The sequence below is a fragment of the Sarcophilus harrisii genome, chromosome 2 (genome assembly GCF_902635505.1).
Source record: "Sarcophilus harrisii chromosome 2, mSarHar1.11, whole genome shotgun sequence".
NCBI classification, from domain to species: domain Eukaryota; kingdom Metazoa; phylum Chordata; class Mammalia; order Dasyuromorphia; family Dasyuridae; genus Sarcophilus; species Sarcophilus harrisii.
In genome coordinates, this window is record NC_045427.1 from 105827516 (window position 1) to 105849429 (window position 21914).

Here is a 21914-nt window from a genome sequence, read left to right on the forward strand (position 1 = left end):
CTGTGGTTTCTTTTTTGACCCTCTTCCTCAAAACCTTTTGTAGGGGGAGTTGTTATAGGGTGCGTGTAGGAGTTTTTCCAAAGATTTTAAGGTGAGGGGGGCGACCTTGAGGGTTCCGGGCCGTAGATTCAAACCTTCTTCTGGCCCCGCTCCTTACTTCCTTTCTGATTGGTCTTTACCAGATTTTGGGGGCCGGGCTTTGGACGGGGCGGGCGGGATTCCACTGCTCCCTCCCTCTTCAGACCTGGCCGAGTCAGAGAGTCTCACAGCAGCTTCGGTGAGGTCTACGGGGTGTGTGCTCTTGCCTGGAGGGCTGAATCGGGAGACTCGAGCGGTCTTCCGCTGTAGGGAAATTGTGAAGTGGGAGAGTCTGGGGGACTAGAGGGAGAGCCAGCGGTCTGGGAGCAGCGGCAGCAGCAGCCTCCGACGCCGCGACAGCAGCAGCAGCTGCAACAAGTGCGTGGCGTGCCAGCCGCCTAGCCGGAGCCGGCTGCCCGCCCCAGCGAGGAGGAGCCTCGGCCGCCGCTGACGCCCACACCGTCTTCACTCCGGCCCGGCCCAGACCACGCGCGGTGGGGAGCCCGGCTGGGATGGAGCTCGTAGCTGTGTGGTCTCGCAGGAGACGGCCCCGGGAAGCTGCCCGGGGCTGAGCCGAGGGCCAGCCGGCCGGCCCGCCCGGGGAACCGGAGGAGGAGGAGGAGGGTGGATGCGGCTCCGATCACCACCGTCCCCCACCCTCCCCGCCCGGTGTGAGCAGACACTGCTCCTGGACAAGGTAAGCGGACTTAGGGCGCCGACTTCCCCTTCCCCCCTCCCTACGGGGTCCACTGTGGCCCCACTCTCGTGCTGCGTATCCTTCCCCTTTAGACCGTCTCTGCCACTTCCTCCTGTGACCTTTTCTCCTCCTGCAGCCCACGCATTCGCCCTTCGGCTTTTACCTTCTGTGTTTCTTGTCTCTGCTTCTGGGCTTTAATCCATCTATCCCCCTCCCCAACCCTCTTATAAGTTTGTTGGTGAGTGTGGTCTCTTACAGCATTATTTCTCCCCTTCTTTATTCGTTCACCCCAACTCTTTCCCCCCCCCCCCCACTGCGGTGTTAATTTCCGAGCCCCCAAAGTCGGATCAACTGAGAAGAGTGAACTGACTTTTACAAACGCGCCCCTTTTCCCCTCCCCCCCCATCCCTCCTTCACCTCCTCCTTGTCATCGCGAAGGGCCCCAGCTCTCTGGCTGCTCTGTCTAATTCGGCCTTTCTCTTTCCTTTGGCTCTTTCTGGGCCTAGTGCCCTAACTTTAATGAGGGAAAGAGGGGAAACGCCCGAGTCCAAGGACCTTTTAAGGCGGTGGGTGGGTTGGGTTGTTCAATCTGAAGCATTTAGTGAGAATGCTGTCTTTGAGAAGCTTGTTTTTAAGCTCCTCTCCCATTGCCCCCTTTCCCCTCCTCTTTACCTCTATTGCCACATTGCCGTCTTTCCTTCCTCTCTCCCCCATTGCCCTTCTTTTTCTCCTGCACAGCCATTACCCCCCTCTCGCTTCTCTCCACTCCCATTGCCTCTCTTTTTGTCCTCTGCTCCCATCGCTACATTGCCCTTCTTTCCTCCTTTCCCTCCCGCATTGCCCCCTTTGCCTCTCCTCACCTTGACTCCTCCACATCTAGGACCCAACCCACCAACATTGCCCCTAATTCCCTCTCAACTCCAACACATTTCTCTTCTACAGATTGCACAATATTCTGTTTTATGCTGGGAAAAGTCAGCTGGTTTATTAGCTAAATAATGGCAGCAGCTTTTCTCCCTACCCCCCATTTTCTGGCCCCTAAAGGTTTGTTTCCATTAAACTTATTTAAAAGAACCCTTCAGTTTGACCTCTAGAAAAATATTCCATGCTGCCGAAGTTGAATCATTAACTAGGCTGTTAGCTTGAGTGATGGGAATTGAGATCCCACTTGGGTTACTGTAGAGACTGTTATTAGGGCCAGGCATTTAAAACTGTCAATCTCTGACAAACAGAAAAAACCGGAATGGTGAAATATGCCATAGCGATCATGTTTGTTGTTAGCCCTTAGAATGGGGAATCAAAATGTCTTAAAAATACTTCTAGCAGGACAGGACACGTTCTTTTAGCACTTAAGTAAGACACATAGCGATACCTTCTAGAGACTTCTAGAAGTAAATTCGTGCTTTATGATCTTTCACTTCCATACTACAGCATTTTTATGTAGTGATTACGTTTTGTAAAAATGTAAGATTCAGTTACAAGACCTATCCTGGGTTATAAAGGGTAGTGAATGTGAGAGCTTAGAATGATTTTGTTTTAAATTCTGATTTGAGGTAGATTTTTGCTAGAATGAACTAGTGCCTCCCCCCCCCCCCATTTTGTTTTTTATTAGTAGAGAACCTGAGTATGAATTCTGCTCAACTCCCCTCTCCCCCTTTTACTACCTGAAGGAATATTTTAACCTGTACAAGCCTTCTTTAATTCCCTCAACTGTAAATTCAGTGTGGTAGACTGGATTTCTAAGGTTCCTATTAGCTTTAAATCTCTCCTCCACAACTTTCAAGATGACTGTTTTGCATAATTATATTCTTTTTCCTTCCTTTAGCATGGCCTTATATAAGTTTTCAGATCATAAGTCCAGTTGTAACAATATTTTAAAAATAAACCCGATTTGTATCTCAGAAGGTAATAACTCTGGTTATGAAGTAAATGATGTGTTTATTGTTGAATCAGGAGAAGAGATATAAACTGAGCATATAATCTTGTGAATTTCTATACACCCATGCTAATAATCGGGCTTCTAATCTGACAGTGACCCTTAGGGAAAGGTAGGTTGGTAACCTAGTTTATGAGTGTTTCTTTGAAATAGATGTTACTTGTGATTCTCAGGCAAAATTTATTTAAATTATGATAACTGCATTAGCAATTGTTAATATAAACTTTTCTGTCTTATTTTCCTTTCTATTATTTTAAAAAATTATTTCTTTTGAAATTTGGGCTTTTCATTTTCAATGTTGTTGGTATGTTTTCTTCTATTTTTCCTTAGTAACTGGATTTGATTTTTTTGTACTGAAGATTTTTGAAAGCTTTCCTTTTTGTGGATGAAAGAAATAGTCATCCTCTGGTAATTTTGTTAGAGATGTTTCCACAATTGATATTTAACAGATAATTTGAACACTATCAAGTGTCCATTATCAAAACCCAATAAAACTACAAGAACCACTTTAGAGTTATGTTAAGCCCCACTTTGAATCACAACAAATTTTTGTTATTTTAAATTATTTTCTTTTGATCAGTTTTAAGATTCAGGATTTGATAGAACCTGGTGCAATGAAATGAATCCTGGATTTAAAATGAAAGGACCTGCATTCAAATTACACCTCTTGGTGTCCTTGAGATCTTAGACTAGTCACTTTAAATTTTTGTTCCTTGCTGTCAAATGTAGAGACTAGACTAGAGCACATGAAGCATCTCTGCAGGTGGAGACTATGGAAGATGAGCAGAAGTTCCTGGAATTTCTAGGCTTGATGGAGTCAGTGAATATTCTGAAATCCCCAGATCTGGGAGGTTGCATGAACCACCACACTGTAGAATTTTTATTGTATGTTTTAGATATATTTGATTCTATGTGTGTGTATTTACACACATGTACATACATAATTTATACATTTACATTTATTTGCCTTGATTAATTCAGTGACCAGAATAAAATACTGTATATGTTTTGTTTTGTTTTTAAAGGAGGTATTTCCTAGTTCACTGATACCAAGATACCTTGGGAAACATTTAAAGCAATTCATTTTGTTGCCAAAGTTGTTTGGCAATCCAGTCTTTTGAGGCCTGAAATGTGACTATATTTTTTGCAATTGTTTCCATGTAAAGGAACATTTTTCATATTTATTTCCTTCGATTTTTGTACATTCTATCTTTTTAGTTTTTATTTTGTTCACATTAAAAAAAATAGGTTATGTTTGACAAAAGTAGAATGTGGTTAAAATATTTTCCATGATAAAATCTGTAGGAGGCTGAATAAATATATTGGATAGGGCTGGCCTCAAAGTCAGAATGACTTGAATTCAATCTCTTCCTCAGACTCCAAGTAGCCAGGTAATCTTGTCAAATCACTTAGTCACTGTCATCCACCATGCAAGTTTATGAGGCTATAATGATGAATGGTCTTATGGAAGGAGTTCTCTGAATTGATGGAATCCCAGATCCAAACAAATAAATAAAAATATTTTTCTTAAGGTACTGAGTTTCCATTTCATTTCTTTCCATTTTTTCCCAAATAGGTTTTGTTTTGTTGGATTACTTTTGACCACCAAACAGGTTACGTAAGAGTAGTGGACCAGAAAAAATTTTTAACTTTCTTTTCTTTTTTATTTCTTTCACCAAGGCAAATAGGGTTAAGTGATTTGCCCAGGGTCACACAGCTAAGAAATGTTAGTGTCTGAAGTCAAATTTGAACTCGGGTCCTTCTGATTTTAGGCTGGTGCTCTATCCATTGTGCCACCTACTTGCCCATAGAAAAATATTTTTTAAATACTTACCTTTGCATTATGCTTTATTTATATAGATTTTCAAATGTTCTGAACAGAAATATTCTGTAGATTTCAAGAAGTTTTTCACTTAGCAAAGGACTAAAAGAAAAGGGTTGAACTTCATATTCCTTATCCTTATGGTAATCTGAAATGTTAACTTTCTTTTATAATGTTACTGTACTTTATTTTTAAAAATAAGTATTCAAGAATTGAACAATTTAGAAATGTTTTGCCAGGGGCACTACTCCAAGGCTTTGAATAAGTAACATTTCTTACTGACCCTGAAATATCTCTTCCAGCTGCTTCCCATTTGCCCAGTGGACACAATATTACATAATATTTAGCTTCTTGAGAAGACTTCCCTGAAGCTTATTAGGGAATATAGTTTACAAAAGTAATTTTAAACTTTTAGATGCTAGTACTTGATGAGGTTGTTTTGTCTATACTTATGATTTCAATTGTATTGGGAATTCAGTGAAGAAAAATCTTATAACCACAATACTGATCAGTAGTTTGGGAACATAATGGATAGAACATAGGATTTGTTCAGATTCTGAAGTAGGGTTCAGAGTCTGTTTTAGATACTAGCTGTGTGATCTTGGGCTAGTCATTTCTGTGCCTCTGTTACCTTATTAACTTGGATGGATTTTGCATGTTTTAAAAGCATATATAAGTGCTGGCTATTATTACCGATTGGGAAAACTAGGTGACAAGGTGAATTGAGCATGCCTAGAGTCCAAATCTGACCTCAGATACTAGTTTTGTAATCATGGGCAAGTCACTTAACCCTATTTGTTTCAGTTTCCTCATCTGTAAAATGAATTGGAGAAAGAAATGACAAACCATTCTACCTTCATCAAAAAAAACCCAGAAAAGGTCATAAAGAGTCAGATACAACTGAAAAATGACCAGACAACAGCAATTATTAACTATTATCTTGGGGCCTTGAGTGGTTAAATGACTTACCTAGGATCACATATCCCTTGTATCTTATCAGTAGTTTTATTATATTTATTCACTTTTGGCTGTGAAATATTCCAGTGTACTATTTGTATGCTGAAGTTGATTAATTGTCAATAATCTATATATGTAGTAAGATTTTTCAGAAAAAATCTTAAAAACAGTTTGTTTTATCTGATATATAAGTAATTATTGAGAATTTCTGTTTATCTAGGTATTCTTCAAAGCAATTGCCTGCTATTGTGTCTGTAACATTCATAACATGAAACTGGATAGTCAGTGACAGTATGATACAGTATAATTAACATCAATAATAACATAAAATAGAATAAGGGGGTAATATTTTAAATATTTCTTGACTGCCAGGAAGTACATAAAAATGGATACAGTTGAGTACAAAATAGAATATTTACCCAAGCAGTTGTTGAATCTCTTTTTCTTTGGTAGAATAACTATTGTTAGGTACTTAGCAAACATATTTCTATAAATTGTAGGATGACTGAATTCTAGTCTCTTGAGAAGCAATTACTATTCAGATTGGTGTGCATAGATGTATGCTTTGAAAAGCAATAAGGAATTGATGAAATAATTTCATCAGCACATACTTGATGACAAAAATTGAATAATTTTAAGAATTAGAGTTAGAAGATTTTTCTAATTAGAAATTAGAATGTGCTTTTATTGACCTTTTCTATTTGCCTGAGCTCATATTCTTTACATGATATATAGATTGTACCTGTACTGAGTTTTAAAAATTCCCACCCCACACATCATAATTTCATCTTGATTCTATTATATCGTTGACAGCTCCAGAAAGTTTGGAGCCATTTAAAAAAAAAATATGGATTGTCTTTGTCGATACATTTGCAAAGTTCATTTTTTTGGAAATATTTTGCAGGAATTCAGTTTTGTTTATGTAGAAATAATGATGCAGAAAGCTTTTATTCTGAGAATATTGTAACTAATTTATTCTTAAACATTTTGCCTATAACTGATTTTTGATGACTTCTCATTTTAATTGTCTTAATATTTGGATTAGTATTATTTTTTACTTGAACAAGAGTTGGAATCATAGATTTATAGGGTTGCTCTGTGCTATTTATCAGGACGTAAATTCCTTACCAAGACTTTTTAAAAAACTATTTTCTGTTTATACTTCAAAAATCTGTGATTTCCTCTGTGTGGGTATTGTATCCATCAAGCCTTATAAGTTAATTTAACCGTTAGCCCCCAAACTCATCATGTGTGTACCAAACTTTCAGTGATAAGCTTCTCCCAACTTAACTAAGCTGCTCCTGATTGATGTTAATTGATACTAATAGACAAAGTTTGTAGCCAGGTTTGATAAAGCCTTCCGTACTTTCTGAGTCCTTGAAATGGTCCTCAATAACTTAGGGCCACCTCCATATTATAATGAGGCATTAGAATAAGACTTCAGTGAAGAATTTTCTTATAGTAAATTCCTTATACTATTTCCATATAATATTAATAAGCTGATAGCAGTTTTTCATTTTTCCAAAAACTAACTTATTTACTTTCTTTCTATATCTTATTTTTCTAATACCCATTATGGTGGCTAAAAGCTTATTAAACAAAAGCATTAAAGTATTTGTATACTTAAAAATTCAATCAATCTAGCAAGTATGTATTAATCAGCTTCTATTTCTCTTACATCAAAAAACTTATTTATGAACAGGCAGTTTTCAGACAAATCAAAGTTATCTATAATCATATGAAAAAAATGCTCTAAATCACGGTTGACCAGAGGAATACAAATAACAACTCTGTGCTACTATCTCACACCTATCAGAATGGCTATGATAAAAAAGGAAACTGTTGCATTTTGGAGTTGTAGGAAAACTGGGACACTAATGCAATGCTGGTGGAGTTGTGAACTGATCCAAGCATTCTGGAGAAGAATTTGGAACTATGCCCAAAGTGCTATAAAACTGTAATTACCTTTTTATCCAGCAATCCAAATGCTAGGTCTGTATCCCAAAGACATACAGAAAGGGGGGAAAAGGACCTGTTTGTACAAAAATATTTACAACAGTGCGTTGCTGGTAGCCAAGAATTGGAAATCAAAGGGGGGATGCCTTTAGGGAATGGATAAACAAGTTGTGGTATATGATTGTAATGGAATATTATTGTGCTATAAGAAGTGACAAGCAGCATGATTTCATAAAATTTCATGGAAAGACTTACATGAACTGATGCATAGTGAACAGAATCAGGAGAACATTGGACATAGCAATGGCAATGTTGTTTAATGAAGAGTTATGAATGACTTAGCCATTCTCAACAATACAGTGATCCATGACATTTCCAAAGGACTAATGAAATGTACATATAGCCTCCAGAGAAAGAACAGATATTCATTGAATACAGAATGAAGCATGCTATTTTTCACTTGTTTTTTCTTTTAGTCAAGTCTTCTAATACAAAATGATTGATATGGAAATGTTTCACATAATTGCAAATGTATCTCTTGTATCTATATTTGATAGTCCCTCTCTGTTCTCCTCCTTGACAGGATAAACAAAGGGAAGAATAGAGTTTGAAACTCGAACTTTTTTTCTTTACCGTTTTAATTAAAATTTTATCAGATTAAAAAGATACAAAGTAAATATGAACCAGACTTTGGGGTTAGTATGGGGAATAGTTGCTTTAGGGGAGAGGAAAGACACACAGGAGAGATGGCAATCTGAGCTTTAAATGAAATGAGGATTTTAAGAGATGAAAGTTAGGACAGTCTGTATAGAGACACAGAGATAGAAAATGGAATATAGTATGAGGGGTTAGTTTGGCTAAAACCTAATATATAAGGAGGAATAATATGAAGTATCTGGAGAGGTAGACTGGAGTTCAGTTGTAAAGGGATTTGATTGTAAAACAGTCCTGGGGGAGTGGGAGCTGCTGTAACTTCTTGAACAGAGGAGTGACTTGGTCGATCAGTGTTTTAGGAATATCAGTCTGTGAAGTATGGCCTGGAAAATGGAAGTATTAGAGTTGGGGAAACCAAATGCAAGTCAGAGTCTTGTTATAGTCCAAGGGAATGGTTATGAGGATCTGAACTATGTTGGTAACATTGGAATAGAGAGAAGGGGATGGGTGCAAGAGGTATGGAGGTAGAATCCACAGGAATTTGCAACTGGTGGAAGGTGAGAGAGAGTGAGGCATTGAAGATAATTTTGAACCTAGGTAACTAGAAAGATAGTGAAAACTTTAATAGAAATAGGGATTTGTGTGTGTGTGGGGGAAATAGCTTTGTTTTGGACATATTGAGATGGAGGTGCCTATGGAGAAGGGATATCTAGTAGGAAATATAAGATAGATGGTTGGTGACCTGGAGCCTCAGGTAAGCAAGGGGAGCTGAATATTTAGATTTGGAAATCATCTTCATAGAGATGAAAATTGAACTCATGGGAGGTGATGAGATCACTGAGAGAACATATAGAAATAGATGAGAAGAAGACTCAGGATCAGAGCTTTGGGGGACATCCATAAATAGAATTAGCAGATGGATAGAGGATAATTCAGAGGAGGAACCAAAGAGGTAGGTAGGAGTAAGAAGAGAACCAAGAGAAAGTAGTTCCAGGAAACCCCAGAAAGGAGAGAGTATCTAGGAAAAGAAAGTAGTTGAATATTAACAGATGTTAATAGATAATAGTAGAATTATTTTTACAGACAAATAAAATATACATTCTTTGATGCTAAGCTGTTTGGTCTCCCACTTAACAGAATATTATAAATATATCACTTAGTATCATGAGAATTGAAATCTAGAGATGCTTCAATTTTTGAAATATCAGTGAAGTATTTCTAAGAGTCTTAGGAATAATATTTTGTTTTTTAAAAAATAATTTGTCAAGAAAATACAGAGGAAAGAACAGAGGCTGAAGAGATCTGGATTTGCAGGGGGGACTTGAAAAGTCTTTAGAAATGATGTAGTCAATTTCTTCATTTATACATGAGGCACCTGAAGTCCATCTTCAATGGCCAACTCCCATAGGTAGCAATGCCAGAATTTCAATCAAGGTCTCTGTTTCCAAATTTCGTCTTTCCATTCTAGTCCAGATTTTGTTTCTAACCTATTATATCCCCAAGCCTCCTTTTATTTACTTAACCTCCTGGACCTTAATTTCCTCATCTCTAAAATGACTGGGTTGGATGAAATGAACTTTCAGATACTTTCCAGGTTTGAAATTTTGTAGATGTCCCAGGAAGATGATTCTTGATAAGCACTGGGTGAGTGAAAGGAAGTAAGTATTCTTTCCACATAAATAGTTGACTATAACAGACAAGTTATAGAACAGAACATCCAAAGATACTTGTTTGTGAAAAGAGGAATCCAGAAGCCAGAATCTGAAATGAATGCGTGCAGAGGTCAAGTCAACAAGCATTTATTAAGCATCTACTACCGGTCTTTCTACTAAACTCTGGGAATACAATGAAAGGAAAAACCCAGTTCTTAGCTTTTAGGAAATCACATTCAAAGGGAGGAGTCAACATGTAAACAACTATGTATAAACAAGATATAGAAAGAATAAATTGGAAAAATATTTCTTAGAAGGAACTAGCATTAAAAGCATTGTTGGAAAAGGAGCACACAACCCTAACCCTAACCCCCCCCCCCCCCCCCCCCCCCCCCCCTCCCCATTGTGGTATTTTAGGTGAGATCAGGAAAGCCAGGAGGCAGAAATGAGGAGGAAAGCATGGAGGACAGTAGGTGAAAAATGTATTTAGAGATGGAGTATTGTTATGTGGGAGGAGCAGCAGGGAGGCTAGATACAGTATCCCAGTATTTCTGAGTCTGGAGGGCAGTGAAAAAAGATGTCAGAAGACTGGAGACGTTCTGTAACATAGCAACTCATCTGGTCTCTGTGCTCTGTATGGTGGCCTTGACAAAGGCGGTACTGTAGCTTCAGCTTTTGCCAAACTGATGTGGTTAAGGCAGTCTGTAGCAGTGACAGAATTCAAGTGCTTTAAATTGCAATATGAACAGAGGAGATGGATTGGAGAGAGCTCTGGCTGTGTTTCTGCAAGCCTGCTTTTGAACATCCTGATGTCAGCTCTCTGGAACTCTGGCTGGGCTGCAGCCTCTGTCTCCTTTCTGGCTGGGCTACCTCCTGCAGTGTTCTTTATTTCTTCCTCTTCCTGTTTCTGTCTTTCTTCCTTTACTAGCACTCCGCACTCCAGCCAGTTCTGCAGTCCTTACCTTTTTTATTGTAATCCTGTGCTTTTTCTCCAGTATGTGCTTTGTCTTATGAATCATGTTTCATTTCTGTGTCCATATATAGTTGATAATTCTGTCCATCTTTAGTCTGATACTAAATTTGATAGGCTAAAAGCACTAAGGTTCCTTTAATGAAAGGGACTAGTTCATCACTGATAATTACAGTTATGTATTCTTCGGCACTTTAATTTTCAGTGTGACTGAGACTAGTCTCTAGGATCTTCAATTTTCCGTAGTGCTTTTAATATTATCAGTTATTTGAGACTTTTGTTAGCATGCAATAAATTGGAAATTTTCAAAGCTGTTCACTGAGTTACTAAAATTAAAAAAAACTATTGAAATGTCAATATTTACTATTTTAAGCGCTGATTTTCATATTTTTTCCTATATTAGGGATTTACTGTCATGTGAATTGAATGATTTATATAATTATGAGATATAGGATGTATATATTGATTTTGGGGGGAGTTTTGCATCACCTTCATTTCCAAATATATCCCTTTGTCCTCCTCTACCCCAGAGAATCATTCTTTAGGAAAAAGAAGAAAAAAAATGAAAAAAAATTTAAAACTAATAAACACATCAGCTGAGGCTGATAGGGAATGTATATGCTCTTACCAGTTTTCTCCATTGAAAGAATGGAGGTGGATCTTCTCTTCATGTCATACTTGGTCATTATATAGACAGTGTTTGGTTTGGTTTAATGCTTATTGGTCTTTCCATTAACATTGTCCAAGTTGTGTATATTGTTTTGCTTACTTCACTTTGCATCAAGTTTTATGTTTTCTCATGCTTTTTATTATTCCCTATTTGTAATTTTATTACATTCACATACCATGTTACATTATATTTATAATATTACATTTGCACAATTTATTTAGTCATTCCTAAATTGATGGGCATGTATGTTATTTTTTTTAAAAAAAGATTTTGTAACCAGACAATTCCTCTGGCTATATTGACATGGCTCCTTGATCATCTAGATGCATATTACTTTGCTCTAACATAGAAAAAATATGCAGCAAGGATACAGTGAGTGATAGTAATAGTTTTGATAAGCTTGGACTACTTTTAGAAAAATGTCTGGTCTGTTGCTCAGTGACACATTTGGTCTCAGGTATTCACTAAGTTTTAGAGTTCAGGATTGTACTTGGATGGGACTTTTTTTTAAAATGCCCTTAGGCGACCAGGATGAAGGACCAGTTAATCAGGTCCCAGACTGCTTTGTCTTGGGAAATAGTCCCTAAGAGTGGGGAGAAGGAAAAGTGGGCTATACATGTGGGGAAAGTGAAACTCCTTTTGGTAACAAATATCTCATTTCATTCCTCCATTGAACCTGAGCTGTCCCTGAGTCAGGCCTGCCCTTAACAGCTACCTAATAGGATTTAATTCTCTTTGAATAAATACCTACCTTATGCTAGGTGGAACACAAAATTAAGCACAGTCCTCTATGCTTCAGGAGATTTGCCTTCTGTATAGAGTGATTATAGTAGAAGATCACAAAAATGAGTGAACTGATACACAGTTGTTTAGCTTTTTTGTTATTCTGTAGATTTGGAATTTTTTTTTGGCTAAAATTCGCTATCTGGTTAAAAAAAAAAACGAAAAACTAACTTTTGTACTATGGTAGGACACACATACCCTGAACTACCAGAGAGAAAATAGATTATTCCTATTGATGAAATTCAAAAAGTTACATTTAGCTTTTCTGTTTTTGATTTTGAATATTATTAAAATGACTTTGAAATTTTTAAACTCAGTATTACATGTGATTTCTATCCTGTCAAAATCAAGCAGTAGGAATTTCTTTGAAAGTTAATTAAAATTTCAGAGAAGGCAAGTTTTAGTTCCAGAAAATATTTGTTTAGCGTTTACTAAATTCCAAGCAAAAATGAAACCTTTCCTACTTTTTTTTGTTGTTGTTGTTGAGGCAGTTGGGGTTAAATGACTTGCCCAAGGTCACCATCTAGGAAGTGTTAAATGTCTGAGGCCAGATTTGAACTTAGGTCCTCCTGACAGTAGGGCTGGTGTTCTAACTACTAGGCCACCTAGCTGCCACAACCTTTCCTGCTTTCAAAAAGCCTACTACTGATGCTTAATTTTATCTTATGTGAAATATCAGTATCAGTTTTGATTTTTCCATTTTTGACCACCAAAATTTTCTTAATTATTATTATTATTTTTTACCAGTTTCACAATTAGATAAATTTAGAACTGGTTGAACAATTAGATCCAAAGAATGAAGTAATCACTGGTTTGCTAAGCTCTTGGAGAAATCTTGTGTGTAGTACTTCAAGGTTTTGTTCTTGGCCCTATTCTAGATTACATTTTTATCAATGATCAATGGAAAAGGTAGGTAGTATGCTTGTCAAGTTTACAGGTAGCATAGAGCTGAGAGGGTTAACTAAGATTCTGTTGGTCAGACTGCTTTTTAGGGGCTCACAATCTAATCAGAGAGATAGCATGCAGGCAACTATAACCAGGATAAATTGCAGGGAATCATAGAGAGAAGGCACTGAGATTAAGGAGGATTGGGAAAGGCTTCTTGCAGGAAATGAGACTCTAATGGAGACTTGAAAGATAACCAGAAAGCCAAGATTTGGAGATTTGGAAAAGTATTCCAGGTACGGGAGACAACCAGTGAAAATGTGTTTAGTCAGGATATGGAGGTATCATTTAATAAAAAGTTAGTATTATTGGGTTAATGAGTGTATAGAAAGAAGAGGTATTGAAGAACTAAGCCTGGAAGTGGGGTACACAAGTTAAGGCTTTCAACACATAGGCTGTGTTCAAACACATAGGCTGATAGGGAGTCACTAAAGTTTATTGAGTAGTTGGGTGTGACACAGTCTGACCTGCATTTATGAAAATCACTTTATCGAGTAAATAGAGAATGGACTAGAGTGGGGAGAGACTTGTGGCTCACAATTTTTTAATCCCCCTGAGGACCTTCTTTACACTCTTAAAAAATTATTGATGTCCCCAAAGAGCTTTTGTTTATGTTAGTTTTATATATATATATATATATATATATATATATTTAAGGAGGATTGGGAAAGGCCTATATTACAAATTAATATACTTTGTCCACCTGGGAATGAAACCCATTTTACAGATAAAGTAATGGAATTTGAGAGGGGTTAGACCATGTCCAGGGTCACAAACACATTATATGAGACAGGATTTGGACTTGGGACTTCCTGAGATTCCCACCCACATCCATCATTCTCTCTGTTACAATACTTAATATTGAAAGGATCTCTGAGATTTATTTGGGCAATGGGAGCTGTTTGGGGACTGGCCTGATTCAGTTGGGTCCAAGCAAGAACATCCCCTCTCCTCTTCCTCTCAATTGGAAAAAAACAAAACAAAACACTCTTTATATAACAAATATACATGGTCAAGCAAAACAGATTCCCTTCTTGTTCATATCTAAAAATAGATACATTTCTCATTTTGCATCTTAAGTCTATCATTTTTCATCTCTTCAACAGGTAGGGAGTTACATGGTTATTTTCTGGCCTGCTGGAATCATGCTTGGCCATTTCATTGATTAAAGTTTAAGTCTGTTAGTGTCATTCATCTCCATCATAAAAGCCTTCCTAGATTTCTTTGAAACCAACTCATTTATCATTTCCTACAGCACCATAATATCCATTACATTCGTATATACCATTTGTTTTTTTAGCTATTATCCAATTGATGGACACCCCCTTATGTTCTGATTCTTTGCCACTACAGAAAGAGCAACTATAAATATTTTTGTACCAGAATGAGAAATGTATTTAATTTTAGATTTGGCCATAAAGAGAATCTTTATTTATTTATTTGAGTTGTAGCCTTATTGATAGTATTCCTGGAAGTTTAATGACATTATAGGACAATCGTAGATCTAGAATCCAAGTCACCATAGAGAGCACATCGTTCAATACTCTCAGCCATATTAAGTGAAGTGAGCCCCTACATCAATGAGATCAACAGTCTATCAATCAAGAGGCATTATTAAGTGCTTTTTATTTCCCAGTCAAAGTGCTAAGGTCTATTGAATAATTTGAAATTTTAGTATATTTAAGTAATATGGTTAATTAAAAAAATAGCACTTTGTTTATGAAAAAAATGGGAAAGAAAACAAAATGCAAGCAGATAACAAAAAGAGTGAAAATGCTATGTTGTGATGGTGGTTCTCTTTTGCAGTCTGTAATTACTCCCTCTTTCTGGATAGAGATGAACAATGAAAAATCATTTAGTTTTTTTTTCTCTAGGTTAACAGTTTATGGAAAAGGTTTTGTTGGGGAGGACTTTAATACTGAGTTAAAGTTATATGTATTTAAAGTTGTACATATTTACACTTCATTGTTCATGCTTTTTTTTTTTTTTCTTTGATAATGCTAATATTCAGTGTCAGCCAAAAGCTTACTGAACAAATAGAAATGTAACTTATTGGTCTGAAAATAGAACTTTTAAATGACTCAATATGTAAGATTTGAAAAGTGGATAAATTGCACATATTTCATTTCATATTAACACATTCTAAATGTTATTAGAATGTTGTAGATAATACTGGATTACTCCTTTTAAATCTCTTCTCTTCAATTTTTTGTTTCTCAGTTAACTTGCCGTTTATTCTTTCTTGAGGCATCATCATGTACAATAATTTATTTTTTAAAAACTATTCACTTTAAATGATCAACATTAGCATGCAATATAAATTTTGGATTCAATAAATCCAAATTAGTGTGTTTCAATGTATAACAGTTTTTCACTGCCTCTGAATCTCTATCAGGATTCTTTTATTTTATTTTATTATTATTATTATTACTTTTGCTGAGACAATTGGGATTAAGTGACTTGCCCAGTCATATAAGTAGGAGGTATTAAGTGTCTGAAGTCAGATTTGAATTCGGGTCCTCCTGATTTCAAGGCTGGTGCTCTATTCAGTACACCAATTAGTTGCCTCATTGATCAGGATTTTTTTTTTCCATTTAGTCCCATTTGTTAGACTGGTCATCCTTTATTTTCAAAAAGTATCAGTGACATAGGTAATAAGTTGACATGTACATAAATCAGATTTAAGTGAAGTTGAGTTGGGTAAAATTGTCAGCTTCATTCTCTTACTTTTCACACAAAGACAAAACTAAGCTTATTAATAGGTTGAGCTAGAAAAAAATAACAAAATTAACTTGGAAGAACAAAAAATTAAAATCAAGAATACTGGGCCTGAAGTATTCTGGAGTTCAAATGGGATCTCAGATACATACTAATTGTGTAATCCTGGGCAAGTCATTTAACCTCTGTCTACCTCAATTTCCTCAACTGTAAAAGAGAGATAATAGCATCTCCCTAATTGCTGTGAGGATTAAATTAGGTAAAATTTTGCTTTAGCACAGTACCTGGCACCTACTGCATGCTTAAATAAATGCTGCTTCCTATCATTCACTTCTCCTTCCCCTTCCATATAGTCATAGTGTATATTTTTTTCTTCTGATTCTGCTTTTTTCACTTTGTATTTCAGGGTTTTTGTTTTTTTTTTTTTTTTTTTTTTTTTTTTTTTTTTTTTTTTTTTTTTTTTTTTTTTTTTTTTTTTTTTTTTGCTCCAATTAATTTCAACACAGTAGAGACTTTCTGACCCATACCTACATCAACATTCCACTCCCATCCCATAAAATTTGGTCCCTGAAAATAGTTGAAGAAAACTGCCTGATATTATAATTTTGGTTGAGACTGTGTTTAACAGAAAGATGCACACTCAAAAACTTTGAATCTGCTTCCTGGTTGAAAATTGTTACTTCCTTTCTATATTGTGAGTTCTGGATAACGTGCAACCTGAGAACCAACACTTCTGTTACAGAGATACTTTCAGTGCGATCTGATCATAGAGTAAACTATTTAGTGGTGCAATTCCTTTTCAAAAATAACTTGATACTTGGAAGTGCACTTCCTGCTTTATTCCTCTCACTTTAGCAAAGGAATTTTAATTTTACCATCTTTTGGGCAAAATGATTTGTCAGACCTAAATACTTTGCCTTAATATTTTTCTTATAGATTTTTCTTTCTTAAGAGCATATAAGGCCCACTATTTTTTTCTGACTTCTGTCTTCCTTCCTTCTCTGGCCTTTTTACTGCCAGCTTGAACTGGTCTGCTTAGTATTCCTATGAATAGTAAATGTGGCATTCCTTTCTGTTAAGTCCCTATTTCATTCCCCAGCTTACTTATGTGTGTTTCCTTCTCTTTCTTATCTAAGTCTTATCCTACCTTGAAAGTCCTTTCAAATCCTTACCTCATTCCTGAGGCCTTTCTCAACTTATCTTGCCTACCTCTGTATTCCCAGACCCTTATTACCTGTAATTGTAGTTCTTGACCTTTTAAATGAGAAAACCTCTTTTTAACTCTGAAAAAATTTCTTGCATTCCCTCCCCCCCAGGTGACAGTACATATTCTAACTGTATCTACTGATTATAGAAAAATAGGATGCCAAAAAAACTACTGTGAACTTAAATTTGTATTTTGAAAATCTTGGCAGCACTTTAAAATATTTGAAAAATAGTGATAGAATACCTATACATACACATGAAATTCAGTAGGTCTTCATGTTGTTAGCATGACTTAAGTATAAAAAATAATATAATACAAGATAGAAAAAGGGAGTTACATAAGAGAAATACAAGGACCATAGAAGAAAACATAATTTATAACTACGGAGATAGAAAAAGAAAAGGTGTTATCTGCAAAAGAATGTGACAGGTGAAAATGGAGGCAAGAAGGAGGGCATTCCAGGAATAAAATTCAACTTTGAACAGAGATTCAGTGATAGGAAATATGGATTGTGTTTGCAGATAATGAATTTGGCCAGTTGGGCTCTTTATATATGCAAGAATTCATCAAGGACATAGGCACGCTGAGTGTTTTGTTGTTGATCATGTTCTTGAGAGTACATTATTGGAAGTAGTTTTATATTATATCTTCTAGATGAACTACAAGTTCAGAAATTTTAATCAAACAGCAGTTCTCCAGCCTTTTTTTTTCCTATTGCTTTATTGATATTATTTTTAAAAATCTTTTTTCTAATTAAAAATAAAAAAAAATAGCTCATTTCTCTTGGTTATCTGTTCACATAGAATGCATCATTGAACAAAATGGCACACCTGTCATTTTGGAAAGTAGACCTCTAGTCTGTCATTCTCTTCTGAGAGGCAGGAGAGGAAACACACATCATTGTATGTTTTCTAAAGTTAAAATTGGTAGACTGTGAACTCCTTGATCAGGGACTGCTATTTTACTTTTCTTTTGAAAATAAAAAGTGCCATGACAGTGCCTGATATATAATAGGCATATAATTAATGTTTTCTTGACTATTGACTTACCTGCATTGGTCAGTTAGTCTTTTTTTGAATACTTTGAAAAGAACTCTTTAAGTCTATCCTTAATTGTAACATTAGAAAATTGAGGTGGGTCAAAAATACCCACCTGCCTCCTCCAGCTGCTTGTTCAAAGCGAAACAGAATGTAGATACCAAGGCCAGCAAGCACTTATGAGTGTATTAAGATGTTCAGGAAGGACTGCACTGAATTTTTGATTTCTAAAAATAGTTGCCAGACCTTGAGGAAGTCACCTATTTAATATTCCCCACAGACAGGGAAGTGGATGTCTCCTATCTTGTTGCTCTGCAGTAACTTGTAAGCACTCTGAAGAATTCTTGTTTTTCCATTCTAAAGGGTTTTTCAGGACTAGGTGTTCTAAGAACTGCTGAAGACATGTGAAAAGGTCACTTGATGAAGCTAGGTCTTTTACTAGAAAGGGGCTGTGCTTCTTGGTTGAAAGTGTGTGAAAGGGGGAGTCCATCTTTTAAACACCAACTCTGGCCCAGGGACTAATTGATCAATAGCATTCTCATCTGAAATGCAGAAGTTATCTCCTGGTCAAGTCTTCATGACTCCTGCACGTTTATTTTATTTTTAAGAAAATCTAAATGATCCCTCCCCCTTCTTCTCCTTCCCACCCCCCCACCCCCCTCCCCAGGTTACTGATCAGTCAGGGTAGAGCAAATAAGTTTGACCTTTGGCTGGTAAAACAGCAGCTATTTGGAAAAGGATGGGGCTGTATAGTGTAGGTTAAAGTCAAATATTTCTTAATAGATACTTAGTCCTGGCGTGCATTGTTTGGCTGTTTTTTGACAGCTGACAAGCCAATATTTTCAAAAAAGTATTTTCTAATCTGTTCTGGTGGTACAGCAGAGGGCCTTCCATGTGTTGTTTAGCTGTTTCAGTCATGTCCAGCTTTTCATGACCCCATTTGGTGTTTTTCTTGGCAAAGATAACTGGAGCAGTTTGCCATTTCCTTCTCCAGATCACTTTATAAATGAGGAACTTGAGACAAAACAGAGTTAAGGTGACTTGGCCAGGGTCACACAATAGGTAAGTACCTGAGGCCGAAGTGAATTAAGAAAGATGAGTCCCGATTCCAGCACTTTATATACTTTGCCTTGCATGTAGGCGCTCCATTAATATCCTTTTTAAAAATTATTTTTATTATAGATTTTTATTTATAAGATATATGCATGGGTAATTTTTCAGCATTGACCCTTGGAAAACCTTCTGTTCCAACTTTTCCTCTCCTTCCCCCCACCCCTTCCCCTAGATGCAGGTAGACCAATACTCCATTAATATCTATTGAACCTAATGACATTAACAAACAAATGTTTCTTGCTCTCTAAGATGTTGTAATTACTTCATGTCCTTTCTCCAAAAAAACCTCTTCTGACCCATTGGTTTACAGGCTAGCAATTCCTCTTCTTGTGTCTTTTCATATTGTGGGAGTTACTAAAGTAAAAAATCCCAGAACCTGATGACTTAGATTTGGGTACAACCTCAGTAACAGACCCTGTGCTTATTGCTGGAAGACCAGAAGGACAAGGTTGGAAGTAGTAGGTGGTGAACTTTTCAAGGCACAACAGTTCATGAAATACTGTATTCACATGAAGAGAGGTTGTCATTTGCACTGATGGAGGGGATATACTGCCAAAATCCCTGAACTTTAAAAGAAGAAATGAACAAAGACAATTAAGAGTTCCTTCATGTATTACCAAAACAAGGCTGAAGGAGGAAATGTCTTTCTCCCTTAAAAGAAAAAATGGAGCCAAGGAAAGGAATATTTTATTATGCACAGACCTACATTAAAGAGTTAACATCAAGCAGATAGAAAAAAACAGATTAGGGAAGTGACATCAGAGAGAATTGAAGGAATCCTTTAAACCTCAAAATAGTCTACCTAGAGTGGTGATTCCTTTTCTTTTTTCTTAAATCTTAATTGCTTTTCTTGTTGAGATTTAGTATCTTGTTAGTTTTTCTACCCTTCAGGCTCCTTCTAAAATGTGGTATGGCATATATTTATTTTTGTAAATTAATTCAAGATAAAGCCAAGGTAAGAGATGGAGAATCCTTTAAACCTCAAAATAGTCTACCTAGAGTGGTGATTCCTTTTTTTTTCTTAAATCTTAATTGCTTTTCTTGTTGAGATTTAGTATCTTGTTAGTTTTTCTACCCTTCAGGCTCCTTCTAAAATGTGGTATGGCATATATTTATTTTTGTAAATTAATTCAAGATAAAGCCAAGGTAAGAGATGGAGAAGACATCCATCATTCCAGCCTCATAATAGTTTTTGCTCAGTATCCTCCTTGGGGATCTCCCAACCTCCAGACTGACACTATTCAAACCTATGCTTTCTTACATAAAAACCTGGTTATTTTTTATCTCACCTGCAAGCTGGGAGACAGTTTCATCCTTCTCCTGGGTGTTTGAAATAAGAAATTCTTTATTTTTTCATTATTTCTCCTCTGATGAACTTGACTTACTCTGCTATCACAATGTAGAATATAGCACAGATCAAAGCATGTAATAGGTGTAAGAGAATATTTGCAAAATTGTAAGAACAATGGTGATTTTTGTGGTCCAGTACTCTCATACTGATCTATACAATGCCAAAGTCAGTTTAAACAAGATTGATTGGAGAGGTTTTTTTAACTGGCCCTAATTTAATTATATATTGGTGCTACCCCAGCCTTTGTTTTATTCCTTTTATTCCTGCCTATCCTTTCCTTTAAATGCAGTAAATTTATGACTTGATATTAATATTAAAACAAACTCAGTTTTTCCCATAGTAACGAATTTCTCAATTGTCTGTCTTCTGGAGTTGTGATTGGACATTGCATTGTTCAGAATTCTGGAGTCTTTTCAGTTTTTCACTTAGAATGTTGTGTGGACTGTTTAGATAATTTTCATTCCTCTCATTGAGCTCTGCATTGGCTCTCCTCTGGTTTCTCTGAATCAGTCATTTTCTTCATTTCTTATGGTGCAGTGATATTCTACCGCATTCATATAGCACATTCCAGTTCTTTGTAACAATAAAAAGTGCTGGTATGAATCATTTTGTACAAATGCTTAAGACATTTTTCATGTTATCCATTCCTCTGTACCTTTAGCATTCAAGATTTTCTATAATCTGACTCCAGCCTGTCTTCTTTAGGCTTGTCTCCTATGATATTTTCCCTACCTTCTGTACTCTTTCCCCTCATCTTTCCATCCCTTTCTCCCTCTCTGACCAAGTGATTTTAGCCTTCCTTAAATTTCTTATAATAAAATGCCTAGAAATATCTTTTGTGCTTATTTTTCTTTCCCTTTTACATAGTTGAATATGGTATGTGAAATAAGGCATAAACATAGGCTGTTGGAACTGGAAGGAAATCAATCTCAATTTACACATAAAGCAGATACGGGCAATGACTAATATGAGGACACATAACTAGTCTGTTCTCTGCATTATATTTTAAGTTCTGTGAGAGCAAGGTCTGTGATGAATATATTTTTGTATCCCTAACGTGTGTAGCACAATGCGTCCTACCCAATAGGTACTTAAGTATTTGATGAATGAATGAATGACAACCCTTGCCTATGCTCTCTTCTCTTTCCCATATTTCTCTATTGAAATCCTAATCATTCTTTTAAGATCAGATTCAAAAGCTATCTCTACCATAAAGTTTTCCCTAACCCTGCTCCACCTCCCTCTATCTTTTGGACCATACAAACACTTCGTTTGCTATCTCCTTTTTCTTATCTTGATTCATTCTGCATTGTACTGATTTGTGTGTGTGTGAAGTCCATGAGGATAGAGACCTTGACTTATTTAATC

At 36.4% G+C, this 21914-nt stretch overlaps 1 protein-coding gene across 1 annotated transcript in view; it reads left to right on the forward strand.

Annotated features, from left to right (window-relative positions):
- The first annotated feature begins 224 nt into the window (after positions 1–224).
- B3GNT2 (UDP-GlcNAc:betaGal beta-1,3-N-acetylglucosaminyltransferase 2) overlaps positions 225–21914 on the forward strand; it is a 36226-nt gene continuing 14536 nt past the window's right edge. Inside the window, exon 1 of the mRNA XM_003758248.4 lies at positions 225–775. The gene's annotated coding sequence lies outside the window, so the exon portion shown is untranslated. The remainder of the gene's footprint in view (positions 776–21914) is intronic.